Below are 15,621 nucleotides of genomic sequence, written 5' to 3' on the forward strand. Positions count from 1 at the left end.
TGCACAGAGATCTGTTTAGTCCCAGAGTCTGGAGCTTCACTACAAGTGTGGCAGGCACTATTGTGTTAAATACTGAGCTGTAGTCCACAAACAGCATTCTCACATAGGTGTTCTTATTGTCCAGGTGGGAGAGAGCAGTGTGTAGGGTGAAAGCGATAGCATCGTCTGTGGAACGGTTGCTGCGGTATACAAACTGTAGCGGATCAAGTGAAACAGGCAGCACAGAGCAGATGTATTCTCTGATGAGTCTCTCAAAGCACTTACTGAAGATGGGTGTGAGACCAACTGGCCTCCAGTTATTTAGGCATGTGACTTTATTTTTCTTTGGTATGGGCACAATGGTGGATATTTTTGAAACATGATGGAACCACAGACAGACACAGGGAGAGGTTGAAAATGTCTGTGAACACACCGGCCAGTTGGGCTGCGCATGCTCGGAGCACACGGCCTGGGATGCCATCAGGACCCGCAGCCTTGCGGATGTTTACCCGTCGGAAGGATCGGGTTACATCCGCGACAGAGACGGAGAGTGCACTCACTTCTTCTGCAGCAGCCGCGGGAGCGCTCTCTGTGTCGGCGAGGTTGTGAGCCTCGAAACGAGCATAAAAGTTATTTAGCTTATCCGGTAGAGAGGTGGAGAGAGATGTTCACAGTCACTGGTTTGTTCCCTTTAAAGTCCGTGATGTTGTTGATGCCCTGCCACATGCTTCTTGTGTTGGTGTTGAAATGTTCTTCAACTTTGTTTTTGTATTGTCTTTTTTGTGGCTTTGATGGTTTTCCTGAGATCGTAGCTGGCTTGTTTGCGATCGTCAGGATTCCCGGATTTAAAAGCAGACGTCCGCGCTGACAAGGCCGCTCGAACATCGCTATTAATCCACGGTTTTTGGTTGGGGTAGAAGCGGATTGTTTTTGTGGGCACAACATCTTCTACACACTTCCTGATGAAACACGTGACAGAATCTGAGTACGCCTCTATGTCGTCATCAGACGCTGCCCGGAACATGTCCCAGTCCACGTGATCAAAACAGTCTCGTAGTATAGCATCTGATTGTTCCGACCAGCATTGGATTGTCCTGAGGGCGGGTGCTTCCCGTTTCAGTTTCTGCCTATAAGCAGGCAGGAGCATAATGGACGAGTGGTCCGATTTGCCGAGAGGCGGGCGGGGGAGGGATTTGTAAGCATCCCGGAAGGGAGAGTAGCAGTGCTCCAGTATACGGTCACCACGCGTGTTGATGGTGATGTGTTGGAGGTATTTTGGAGCTATTGTTCTGAAGTTGGCTTTGTTAAAGTCCCCTGTTACAATAAACGCTGCATCTGGGTGCGAGGTTTCCTGCTAACTTATATTCCCATACAGTTCCTTGAGTAACTGCTCTGTGTTAGCTTGAGGAGGAATATAAACAGCTGTGATAATGACCGCTGTAAATTCCCTCGGTAGAATGGTCGACACAGAAGCATAATAAATTCCAGATCAGGGGAGCAGAAGGATTTAATAGAGTTTAGGTTCCTTTCATCACACCACGAGTTGTTGATAAAAAAAAAAAAAAAAACACCTCCGCCTCTGCTTTTCCCTGTGAGCTCTTTCGTCCTGTCCGAGCGGTGCACGGAGAACCCCATGAGCTCGATGGCTGAGTCTGGAACCTCTGCAGACATCCAGGTTCCTGTGAGGCAAATAATGCAGCAGTCCCTCGTTTCTCATTGATAGGAGATACGTGCCCGTAGTTCACAGAGTTTGTTGTCTAGTGACTGAACATTAGCCAGCAAAATGGTTGGGAGAGGAGGTCGGAGTGGACGACTTCTGAGTCTAACAAGGACGCCGGCTCTCTTCCCTCTTTTCCGGCGGCGTTTCCTCCGTCGTGTTCGTGCGGCCCAGACAAAGGGCTCCGATGCGGTGTTGGTAAACAAATCGCCAGCATTCAAGAACTCAAAGTCCGGTTTGCATTTCGCGACATAGGAACCTATATTTAGAAGCGTGTGTCTGTCGTAGGCAGTTATACAAACAACTTCCAACACGCAGGACAGCAGAATAACTAGTAAGATAAATGAAAAACAGCAAAGTTTTCTCGGAGCTCGCAACACGGCTGCCATGCTCGGCGCCATCTTGGAGTGTATACAGTTATCATCAACCAAATGGTCGCTTTAAATGGTAATCGCAGTCACGTAGACCCTTTGTTCGTGGTGATCCTTGATCCTGCTGCCATTCCCATATTTATGATTGAATCAAGTTTATATGTTTAGAGTCTTAAACATATTACCTTATGATACTAAAACCTGTTTAGGAATGAGCTCTTTTAGATGTGTACCTTGGAGTGGAATTTGGGTGCAGTTTCTGTAATTTCTTACACCTGGGTCATATGACTTTTCATCATGTTTGTGTTGCGTGTGTAGCGCCTATGGTGTTGATCTTATGGTAGTAACTAAAGGACACTAACATCTACCTAGGTTCGATGAGAGGTAGGTTGGGCCAATTCACAAGAGAAGCCCCGATTGAGTTGAACAACTGACAATTGTATTGCCTTCTTACAACAGTGAAAATAAATGGCACAATAAATGTTGAAACAACAAAAAAAAGAAAGAAGAGCTCTTTAAAATAATAAAAAAATACAGTAAATTCCCCTTAAATGTACAATTGGTTCCGTAAGTGAATTTGGAATATGAATCCAAAGTTCGGTGAATGTGTATTTAAGTAAACATTAATTTCCTTGTCCTCCAGTGCACTTATTGTAACACTACTGTGTGTGAATAATGCCTTAACTTAAGTTACTTTAATCATTTATTTTAGAGATATTTATAGAAATATCTCTAAAATCATTTAATTGAATTGCCTTCTGTATTGCATTCATTTTGTACATTTACAAATACATGCACAAATACTGGCTAATTTTAATTTCACAATTTTAATTTAAATACAGACACTGCTGTGTTCTGTATTGATTGATGTTCTGATTGTACTTAACAAGCCTAAACCATGTTATTCAATTTGTTATTATTATTATTATTACTATTATTATTATTCAATAATATTCATATTTAGCTGTAATATAGTTTTTGTTCATTTTTTCTCATAAGGGAAATTATTATTATTATGTTATAATAATAATATTAATATTATTAATTATTAATATTAATATGTTATACATATATATAATTTACTGACATTATAAATGGTCAAGATGGTTTTATACCAGCCTGTAATTGTGCATTAACTTTTGTGCCTCTAGAGTGAAAATAATTCAAAATTTATGTTTTGTTTTTTTTTTCTAGAAAATTAGGCATTTTTGCATATTAATGAGGTTTATTATACCAAATATTACAACATTTTTTGCAAAATATACGTTAATATCGGCGTTCCTAATTTGCATAAGAATTCAGACAAGGTCTGCAGGATTCTTAAGTTATGCAATATCTACCCATTTTTTATAAGTTATAAACATTCATCTGAAATACACTTTAAGTTATGCCATAAATAGCATTTAAACAAAGTAACCGCAAGAAAAAGCTTGTGCTTTGTTTTAACCATTTGTTGATTACGTAAAACCTTCCACTTATTGCTGTGAATATAAGTTATGCAGTAAATAGCATTTAGTGACAAATGTTCCTGGCCTGCCTGAAGAAAGCTTCGACAGACCCAGTAAGGAGTGCATCCTATGTTTTGCATCAGTAAGCTGCTATCATTGGCAGACAGTATAAATCAAGACTGGTCATACATTGGAGTGGGTTGTCCTTCGAAGCCTTGTCGTCTTCAAAGGATCCTCTTCAAGTTCTTCTACCTAGTATATTGTTTGAATCTTTAGGTGAAGGAGTCACACTTAGACCTTCTTTTCAGGGTCCTCACAATGGGGGGCATTGTTTTTATTTACAGAAATATAATACAAATAAGTGTATGTGATATATGTAAAGAACTTAAAATTACAAATAAAATCTCTTTCAAATAATAAAACAATTCTAGTCTAAGTAAAAGTAATTAACATGCAAAGATATTAAACCAAGAAACACTATCCAAGTATTAGCCTGCATTTGTTTTCTGATGCACAACACTTAAGCAATGCAAATGTAGTAACTAAACATAAGCTTGCCTATAGTCAGGAAACTAATCAGAAAAGCTTACTCTGTGATTTGTGCCAGAACGTCATATATAGTCATAACGTCCTGATAGTTTCAAACCATTGTGCATCAAGGAGCGTTAAATGAGTAATTTCTAAATTGCCATATAAATATATAGGGTGAAATATCGATTTCAAAGATAATAACATTCTTACTTTTTAAAATACATTTCATTGTAGTCTTCTTCTTCGTCTTCTTCTTCTTTCGGCTTTTCCCTTCAGGGGGAATCATCTCTCTCCACTTATCCCTATCTTCTGCATCCCCAACACTTGCACCCACTAGCTTCAAATACTCATTATCTACATCCATATACCTCCTCTTTGGCCTTCCTCTTTGCCTCCTGCCTGGCAGCTCCATGTCCAACATTCTCCTACCAATATACTCTCCCTCCTCTGAACATGTCCAAACCATCTTAATCTGGTCTCCCTAACTTTGTCCCGAAACATCCAACATGAGCTGTCCCTCTGATGTACTCGTTCCTAATCCTGTCCTATCTTGTCACTCCCAAAGGGAACCTCAACATCTTCAGTGACACTGTCTCTAAACCATACAGCATGGCCGGGCTCACCACTGTCCTGTACACCTTCCCCTTGATTCTCGCTGATATTTTCCTATCACACAGAACTCCTGACACCTTTCTCCACGCACTCCAACCTACCTGCACTCACTTCTTTACCTCTTTCCCACTCTCTCCATTACTCTGAACTGTTGACCCCAAGTTCTTAAACTCCTGTACCTTCTTCACCTTTTCATTCTGTAACCTTACTGTTCCACTTCCCTCCCTTTCATTCACACACATGTACTCAGTCTTACTACGACTGACTTTCATTCCTCTTCTCTCCAGCACAAACCTCCACCTCTCCAGGTGTTCCTCCACCTGCTCCCTGCTCTCACTACAGATCACAATGTCATCTGCAAACATCATCGTCCAAGGAGACTCTTGTCTGACCTCCTCTGACAACTGGTCCATCAATATAGCAAACAGTAAGGGACTCAGAGCCGATCCCTGATGTAGTCCCACCTCCACTTTGAACTCTTCTGTCTGACCTACGGCACAACTCACCACTGTCCTGCTCTTCTCATACATGTCCTTCACCTCTCTGACATACTTCTCTGCTACTCCTGACTTCCTCATACAGTACCACAGCTCTTCTCTTGGCAACCTGTCATACGCTTTCTCTAAGTCTACAAACACACAGTGCAACTCCCTCTGACCATCACTATACTTCTCCATCAACATTCTCAGAGCAAAAATTGCATCTGTTGTGCTCTTTCTGGGCATGAAGCCATACCGCTGCTCACAAATTTCCACCACCATCCTTAACCTAACTTCCACATCAGAGTCATCCTACACACCACCATCCTATGCTGTCTGGCTACTCTCTCTCCCACTACCACTTTACAGTCACTAATCTCTTTTAGATTGCCTCTTCTACATAGCATGTAGTCTACCTGTGTTCTCCTACCTCCGCTCTTGTAAGTCACTCTATGCTCCTCCCTCTTCTGAAAATAAGTGTTAACCACAGCCATGTCCATCCTCTTAGCAAAGTCCACTACCATCTGTCCTTCAAGGTTCCTTTCCTTAACTCCAAACTTGCCCATCACCTCCTCATCACCTGTGTTCCCCTCACCAACATGTCCATTAAAATCCGCTCCTATCACCACTCTCTCACCTGTGGGAATACTCTCCATTACCTCATCTAATTCACACCAGAATCTCTCTCCTCTAGCTCACAACCTACCTCTGGGGCATAATCACTAACAACATTCAACATCACCCCTTCAATCTCTAACTTCAGACTCATGACCCTGTCTGACACTCTCTTTAGCTCCAGAACATTCCTCACAAACTCCTCCTTCAGGACCACTCCTATCCCATTTCTCTTACTATCCACACCATAATAAAACAGCTTAAATCCTGCTCCTATACTACGAGCCTTGCCACCCTTCCACCTGGTCTCCTGTACACACAGTATATCCACCTTCCTTCTCTACATCATATCGGCCAGCTCTCTACCTTTCCCTGTCATAGTACCAACATTCAGATTTCCTATTCTCAGTCCTACACTTTTACCTTTTCTCTTCTCTCTCTGTCTGTGCATTCTCCTCTCTCCTCTACGTCTTCGACCAACAGTAGCCCAATTTCCACTGGCACCCTGTAGGTCAACTGCGCCGATAGCAGTCGTTGTTAACCCGGGCCTCGACCGATCCGGTATGAATTTCGTACTGACGATTCACATGGATAAATTTGGCAATGTTTTACGCCGGATGCCCTTCCTGTTACAACCCTCTCTATTTATCTGGGCTTGGGACCGGCACAGAAATCACTGGACTGTGACCCCCATGGCTAGATTTGGAAACACAACCTACTGTGTGTAAAAGACCTTTATTATCTAATATCTTTAACAATGTTCTGCTTAACAGTCCACTTAACATACAGTGCATTCTGGAATTATTCAGACTCCTTTCTCAATACTTTATAATATGGTGACAGACTTCAGAAGTGGAAGAATAAACTGTTAATAAACTGTATTTTCTCTCAGTTCAGTCTTCTGCACAGGCGCAGTACAGAGCAGGAGTCACGTGACTTTGTTCGAGTGACGCGAGCATGCGCTCCTGTGAGAGAAAAAAACACCATGAAACAATGATATTTTCCATTTTGTGAACTTATTTTATTTGCACTTAAATTTCAGTTCATGTTCTAATGCAGTTTCAAAATACAACACGGGCCTCGTTTGGGACGCTGTTCATGAACTGACCCACAGGACAAACTACCTGAATAGCCCTGACTTAGAGATTTCACTGAGGTAAATAGTGTTGGTGTGTCGTTTGGGAATGAATCGATTCTTTGAATCCGTTTATCAAATCGGCTCTTGAAAGTTTTGGTACCTTTGGAGTCGTTTAGGTTCTTAAACAGGGGATTTTTTTGTGGGCTGTGATTTTAAAAAGGTATAACATCATAATATGTTATGAAAGCTTCTGGAAAAAATATTGTAGTACAAGCAGCAATTTGTCGATTCTTTGATTCGGCTCAAAGCATCTCTTGAACGTTTGGAACCGATTCACCAAACTGAAGAGTCATTTTTGTGATTGAACAGGCGATTTTTTTGTGGGCTGTGATGTAAAAAAGGAATAACATCATAATATGCTAGGTAACATCGTAAAAGATTTCTGGTGTGAATTGTCTGAGACTTGTTTATGAATGTTTATGATGTTATTGTGTATGAATGTTTATAATGTTATTTTGTATGAATGTCTAAGAAATAAAAAATGTGCTGTGTAAAAATAAAAAGATGAGGTTGAAGATCTTAATGAAGAACAAGAAGTTTATTCCAGCATAGCAGTGACAAAATACATGAAGTACTTTGGGTTCATCGGAGTCAGTAAGAACCCCGAGCAAATCCTGCTCAAGCTTTTTATACTGTTTTCCCTTTTGGTAATTTAAATGAGGTTCTGTTTTGAATGTGTATTGAGTGTAAGAACTGAATGTCTCCCAAATCGCTGGGCTACACCTTGTTGTCTAGCTGATTGTCTTTAGATGTTAATCATGGTCACGTACACCTTACTTGTTATTGTTAGTTATCATCAACCAAATGGTCACTTTAAATGGTAATCGCAGTCACGTAGACTCTTTGTTCGTGGTGATCCTTGATGTCCTGCTGCCGTTCCCATATTTATGATTGAATCAAGTTTATATGTTTAGAGTCCTAAACATATTACCTTATAATACATAAACCCTTTTAGGAATGAGCTCATATGGGGGTCATATGACTTATCATCATGTTTGTGTTGCATGGGTTTGATAATCCCATTCACTTGCATAAATGGAGTCAAAGTTAGCTAAAAATTAGCTTGTCACTTAAGCAGTTTCAAATCATTGTTGTGGTGTATAGCAGTAGAAACTGAGTGGATTTTTCTGTTCTTTCTCTGCCTTCATTCCCAAACTCTTTATGGCCTCTGTATAATTGTGATTTTGTGTGTATGCAACATGAAAAGATAAATTTTGTTTTATGTACTTTTCAGACCAGTCCTGTGAAAAAAATGTAGAGAAGTTGTATTTCGATGATTAATCGTCTACCTCTCATCAAGCATTATCAGGTGAGCATCTGAAATTGATCAAGCATCAAGTTGGGCTCCAAACCTAAATAAACACTTTACATTGGCATGCAAATGTTTGGGAACCCTTTTAGAAACTTAGAAATGATGTTCTGACCATTACAACTCAACAAAAATATGTTTGAGTCACAAGACATGTTTAGCACAAGACATCTGGTTCTAGTACAATGTTAGTCTGAAATTTGTTTTAGTCTTAGTGTTTTCTCAGAAAGTTTGTTGCATGTTTCAAAAGTAAATTTTGGACAAATTTGAATATTTTCAGAGACGTTGCAAAGAGTTTGAACTTTGATTGCAATCTCCTTCTTATAAACCACAAAAGAAAGTGTTGCACTGGGGGCAGCATGAAGGAAGTGTCCTGTTGGAAGTGAACTTACATTTGTTAATTTGACACATACATTCATGATGTGTGGTTTTAGGCTTCACCATTGCATTGCAGCCTGTTTCAAAAAATAAAGTGAAATGCTTTATTTTGTGTGATTTGCATGTGTAATTTATTTTAGTGACGTGACATATGGTGACCCATACTAGGAATTTAACCCATCCAAGCAGCAGTGCAGTATGCAGACCAATAGCTGATGATCTAAAATAAGTTAACATTTTACATTGGTTCAACTCAATTAATTATCTTTTTTTTTTTTTTAAATAAATGAGCTAAAATTTTAAGTTAACTTAACTTGCAATTACTTAGTAGATTCTATCATGTTACATATGTAACCAGCCTATCTCTGGCTACTGCTATGCTCTGCATTGTGTAACAGAAGACACAGAAGAACTGGAGCTGCTGCTGAACTGGGGACTTTATTCTGGACAGATTAAAGAGTACAGCATAAAAATATACAGAAGTCTGTGTGTGATTTTTCACCTGAACAAATTAAAGGCAGTTATTTTAAAATCACCTCAGTCTGTCGGTGCACACACACACACACACACACACACACACACACACACACACACACACACACACACATCAAATAGCTGTACACACACACACACACACACACATCAAATAGCTGTACACACACACACACACACACACACACACACATCAAACAGCTGTACACACACACACACATCAAACAGCTGTACACACACACACACACACACACATACACACAGACACACACACATCAACAGCTGTACACACACACACACACATCAACAGCTGTACACACACACAAACACTCACACACATACACACATCAAACAGCTATACACACACACACACACACCAAACTGCTGTACACACACACACACACACACACACACACATACATAAACACACACATATCAAACAGCTGTACACACACACACACACACACACACACACACACACACACACACACACACACACACACACACACACACACACACACACACACACACACACATATCAACCAGCTGTACTCGGTAACAAAACCATTAAATCCAATCCATCCATTTGTAAAACACTTGCTAATACATTTATAACACTGTGAACAATAATATTAATGCATATTATTGACTTAATCAAACTTTTCATAACTTTTACAGGCTTATATGGAGACAGCACCGCTAACTGCTTACGTCACCTCAGTGCGCTCACCGCGGTCTGAGGAGGCAGCGTGGGCTGAACAAGAATGACGTCACCACGCAAGAGACATAGAACGTTTTACAAAAATAGCAAAAATAAGATACGAAACTAAATAATAAGATTTTCGTGAACAAATTAATAATAAGTAAATAAATAAAAATGAAAGGATGATTAGTGAAATACATTAATATTTTGAGCATAAACTTATATTAACATTCGTCACATATATATTTTTAAGTAAACAATGTTGTGTGTACCCAAAAATTTAAGTACATATAACAACGATTTTATTGTTAATTTTAAGTCATTTTTTCCAAGTTGGGTTTACTTAAAAAGTGTGATGCAAAAATGGTGCATAAATATTTTAAGTAAATCCAACACATCATTTTTACCAGTGCAGGTCAGAGCTGACTGATGCAACTAAATTCACAAATAAGTGAGAGGAAACAACGTGTGTGTGTGTGTGTGTGTGTGTGTGTGTGTGTGTGTGTGTGTGTGTAAAATAATAATAATAATACATTTTATTTAAAGGTGCCTTTCTGAACACTCGAGGTCACCGCACAAAAGAAGAAAAAGAAAAACTAAGCTAAACTAAACAGATGAGTTTTAAGCTGAGATTTAAATGATGAAAGAGAATCAATATTACGGAGCTCAGATGGAAGTGAGTTCCAGAGCTGAGGTGCAGAGTAACTGAAAGCTCTGTTCCCCATCGTTACAAGACGGACAGAGGGAACAATGAAATGAGTGGAAGAAGAAGACCTAAGAGTGCGAGTTGGTTTTGGAGTATGAGGAAGATCAAGAAGATATGAAGGTGCAAGATTGGGATAGCTTTAAATGTTAGAAGAAGAATTTTATACTTGATACGAAAATTAATGGGAAGCCAGTGTAGCTGTTCCAGAACAGGTGTAATATGATGGAGTACGAGTGATAATACGGGCAGAAGAGTTTTGAACGAGTTGCAGCTTATGAAGGGTTTTGTGAGGAAGCCCAATAAGGAGAGAATTACAGTAGTCAAGCCGGGAGGTTACTAGACTGTGAATAAGAGTGGTGGTAGATTGAGTGGTGAGAAAGGAACGAAGCCTATTAATATTTCGAAGGTGAAAGTATGCAGCCCGAGTAACATTATTTACATGTGAGGTAAAAGAAAGGGTACTATTAAAGATGACACCAAGACTCTTAACCTGAGATGAGGGAGCTATGAGAGATTCATCAATGGAAATAAGAAAATTCGAAAATTTGTTAAGCACAGTTTTTGTGCCTGTAATGAGAAATTCTGTTTTATTAGGGCCCGAGCACCGATGGTACGAAGCCCTATTGTTTTTGCTCTGGTTTATTATTATTATTTTTATTTATTTGTTTATTTTTTGCACACATTGGCCAATTGGGGTCCCTTAACATACTCGAAAACTCTTGAAATCTGGCACACACGTCAGAGTCGTGCGACGCTAAGCTTGGGCAAAGGCTGGAGTACGTGCGTGGCAGGGGGGCTCTGTAGCGCCCCCTGTAATGCAAAAACAAACATTTGTGCACAGATCGGGCAATTATGTACGGACATGTACGAGAGTTGGTACGCATATAGATCTCATCGACCCGAACAACTTTCGCACTCTAAACTATGAGCTCCGACCAACAGGAAGTTGGCCATTTTGGATTATTTCATAATTGCTTGCGGTGAACTTTTAAGTAATCCTCCTAGGACATTCATGCGATTGACACCAAAAGTGGTGAACATGATGCCGAGACATTGCACTTGCTAAATTGCGAAGGGATTTTTGATATCTCGAACGGTGCTGCCATTGCGAGGCGACTAAGATATGGTGCATTCTGAGAAACAGGAAGTGTCTTCTATCTAAGCCAAAAAATGTCTTATTGTGATGACACGCTGTGTGTATGTTCGGCCAAGGATTCCGATCGCATCGATGTGCTTATTGTGAGTCCCGGGTATAGCGCCACCAACAGGCCCCAGGAAGTGTGTCAGTCACAAAGGTGGATTTTTTTCACAGTTGCATGCAATGAACTTTTAAATACTCCTCCTAGAGGATTCATGCGATTGACATCAAACATGGTGAACATGATGCGGAGTCATTGCACTTGCTAAATTTCAGGCATATTTAAGGCTTTTGGCGTGCTAAGATTAACTTGAAATTTGACACATACATCACATTTGTTGGATGTTAAGTGTGGACAAAAAGGTCATACAAAGGTGTGTCTCTTAAGTGGCTCACTAGCGCCCCCATTTGTATAAAATGTGGGGTTTCATTTACCAACAGTCCCCAAATGGGCCAGTAACAACATAAAATAGTCCACTGATATTTACCCACTTGATGCACTTGCCCACCGTGCATTGTTTTCTGGGAGGCACTGTATAGCGATAAAAAAACGTGCGATGGCCGCCATCACTGCTTGCAGCTATATTTACTATTTAGTAAATATATTATGAATATATTTAAAAAGTTAGCTGAAAACCATGATTTTATGTCAATGAGACAATCAGAAAGAGCAGATGGAGGGAGTTTGGAATGTGATTTTGTGGAAAGGTAGAGCTGGGTGTCATCCGCATAGCAATGAAACTTAACCTGATGTTTATGAAAAATATGACCAAGGGGTAAAAGGTAAGTAATAAATAACAAAGGGCCCAGGACAGAGCTCTGGGGAACACCAGAGGTAAGGAAACTACAGAAGAGGTAAATGATTTTAGTTGAACAAACTGTGTGCGATCAGAGAGATATGAATGAAACCATTTCAGAGGCGTGTTGGTGATGCCAATAGTGGAAAGCCTGTCTAAAAGAATATCGTGGGAAATTGTATCAAAAGCTGCACTCAGATCAAGGAGAAGGAGGATGGATAGTAAACCAGAATCAGCTGCTATAAGCAAATCATTTGTGACTTTTAATAGAGCTGTTTCAGTGCAATGCATGTAATGGGCGAAAACCAGATTGGAATTGTTCATATAGATTATTGCCAGACAAATGGATATGAAATTTAGCAGCAACAACTTTTTCCAAAATTTTAGAAATAAAAGAAAGATTAGAAATAGGACGAAAATGATTAAGGTTGTTGGTGTCCAAACCTGGTTTCTTTAGAACTGGAGCTACAGCAGCTGTTTTGAAAAGAGAAGGAACAGCCCCAGTGGTAAGGGAAGAATAAATAATATCCATAATAAAATGGGACAGAGAGGAAGCAGTAGCCTTAACAAGGACAGTTGGTAAAGGATCAAGATCACAAGTTGATGATTTAGATTGATAAATAAGTTTTAAGAGATCATCAATATCATCAAGCCATAAGCAATAGATCCTCATTGTAGTCTATGCAGTGTAGTGTAGTCTCTCAGTGTGTGTGTGTGTGTGTGTGTGTTTGTGTGTGTGTGTGTGTGTGTGTGTGTGTGTGTGTGTGTGTGTGTGTGTGTGTGTGTAAGTGGTTAAAGTCTGAGCTCCTCTGTAAAGCCACACCTCCTCTCTCTGTTACACAATAACACACTGAACCAGGAAGTTTGTTTCAGAGAAAACGAAACTTATAGAACTCTCTCTCTCTTTCTCTCTCTCTCTCTCTCTCTCTCTCTCTCTCTCTCAGTGTGAGTGCAGGAAAATGGCCAGTATTTCAGTAGATCAGGATCATTTCAGCTGTCCAGTGTGTCTGGATCTCCTGAATGACCCAGTGACTACTCCCTGTGGCCACAGTTTCTGTAGGGTGTGTATTAATGCTCACTGGGATCAGGAGGATGTGACGGGCGTCTACAGCTGTCCTCAGTGTAGAGAGACTTTCACCCCAAGGCCTGTTCTACGCAGGAACAACATGCTGGCTGAAGTGGTGGAGAAACTGAAGAAGACTGAACTCCAAGCTGCTTCTCCTGCTCACTGTTACACTGGACCTGGAGATGTGGAGTGTGATTTCTGCACAGGGAGAAAACACAAAGCCGTCAAGTCCTGTCTGGTTTGTCAGGCCTCCTATTGTGAAGATCATCTTAAACCTCACTATCAGTCTCCTGCCTTTAAGAAGCACAAGTTAGTTGAAGCCTGTGCAGAGCTCCAAGAGAAGATCTGCTCTGAACATGACAAACTGATGGAGATCTACTGTCGTACTGACCAAAGCCTCATCTGTTACTTGTGTACGATGGATCAACACAAAGGTCATGATACAGTTTCAGCTAAAGCAGAAAGAACTAAAAAACAGGTGAGAACTGGATATTATTATTCTTTTGTAGACAATTTCTACAAATTCTATTTCTAATCTAATTTCTATTGAGGTGATCTGATTTGTTATATGACTGTCATTCAGTGTAAGGTGGATTTTTATTAAAAGTCAAAGTGTGTTTTGTAAAGACGTGTGAAACAGCTCAGACCAGTCAGTGTACTTTAAACAGCCAACGGCATGACGATGATGATGATGATGATGATGATGATGATGATGATGATATTTAACACGGACATGTGCCATTTTATTCTGATTTACTTCTAAAAGTGTTGAAGCTTCTTTAAGACACATTTATATGTACTTTATATTTATATACGCACACACACTACAAATTCTAATTTAAATTCTAATTAAATTTATTTTAATAATTCATATTGTCTCAAAGCTATACTTTACAGAAGTATAGAAACAGAAGAAAAAAAAGAAATAAATAAAAAAATTAATACAATTAAAGTTTAAAATTAAAAATATTAATGTAAAATGTAAAATACTATATATCTACATATAACATATGGTGTAATACCAGTGGAAGATGTTTAAGGTCATTTTCGAGTACAAACAACACCTTCAACTAAACGAGTGAGTGAGAGTGATTGTGGAAATGTAAAAAGAACCCTGAGCTGGAGATCTGGGAAGCTTCTGCTCATAGTTTGGTCTAGATATATTTGTCCTGATCCAGGTTGAGGAGCCTCTGGTGGTAACAAGGAGAGTTCCCCCTGGTGGGACTCCACATCATCACAGGGCACCATGTTAAGAGCAGTCTGATATAAAGAGATCAGCAGGAAAGGAGAGGGTGATGAGTGTGATGATGTGTGTGTAACGTGTCTGGACCGGTCACTCTCACACACACACAAAGACCACACCACCAATCAATGAAACTCAGCTCTTTTTTTACTGTAAGAAAAGAAATAAAAGATGAGACACGGGGCGTCAGCTTCTCCTTCACCAGTACACACACAATATTTGTATATTGAAGGGAGAAGAGAGAAGGACATGCGTCATCGGCCTCGGACTGAGGCGACCGCATGGCGCACACGAGAAAGCCCCACCGAAGTGTCTCACCAATAACATCCCCTCCCAAACAAATCCCGAAGGAAAGGTTCCACTACTTTAATATTATATCCTATGAACAATAATTATATACAACATTTTGTGGAGTTCACTAAACCATTCCTTTTTATTTTTTAAAGAAACAGAGAAAAAAAGACAGGTCAGGTTAAATTAACAAATTTCCTTTCTACACCAGTTACATGTGCTGGGGACAATGATTGTAGTGTCTTATTTAATTACAGCTACAATTCTTTGTATTTTACTTTTATTTCTATTAATTAAACCTATTTTATTTGGTCTCAGAATGAGTTAAAGGAGGATCAGATAAAATCCCAGCAGAGGATCCAGGAGAAGCAGAAGAAGGTGCAGGAGCTGAAACAGACTGTGGACATTATTAAGGTGAGGAGGAAACTGAGAGATTCACATAAACACACACATTATAGAGTCACTGTGAGAGAAAGAGTTGATCTTTAAATGGATCTCTGTGTGTGTGTGTGTGTGTGTGTGTGTGTGTGTGTGTGTGTGTGTGTGTGTGTGTGTGTGTGTGTGTGTGTGTCTGGGTGTGTGTGTGTGTGTGTGTGTGTCTGGGTGTG

General features: G+C 39.9%; 1 pseudogene; it reads left to right on the plus strand.

Moving 5' to 3' along the window:
* Nucleotides 1–13,311: 13,311 nt before the first annotated feature.
* Nucleotides 13,312–15,621, plus strand: part of LOC125145896 — a 7,648-nt pseudogene continuing 5,338 nt past the window's right edge.

The sequence above is a fragment of the Tachysurus fulvidraco genome, chromosome 11 (assembly GCF_022655615.1).
Source record: "Tachysurus fulvidraco isolate hzauxx_2018 chromosome 11, HZAU_PFXX_2.0, whole genome shotgun sequence".
In the NCBI taxonomy this organism is placed as follows: domain Eukaryota; kingdom Metazoa; phylum Chordata; class Actinopteri; order Siluriformes; family Bagridae; genus Tachysurus; species Tachysurus fulvidraco.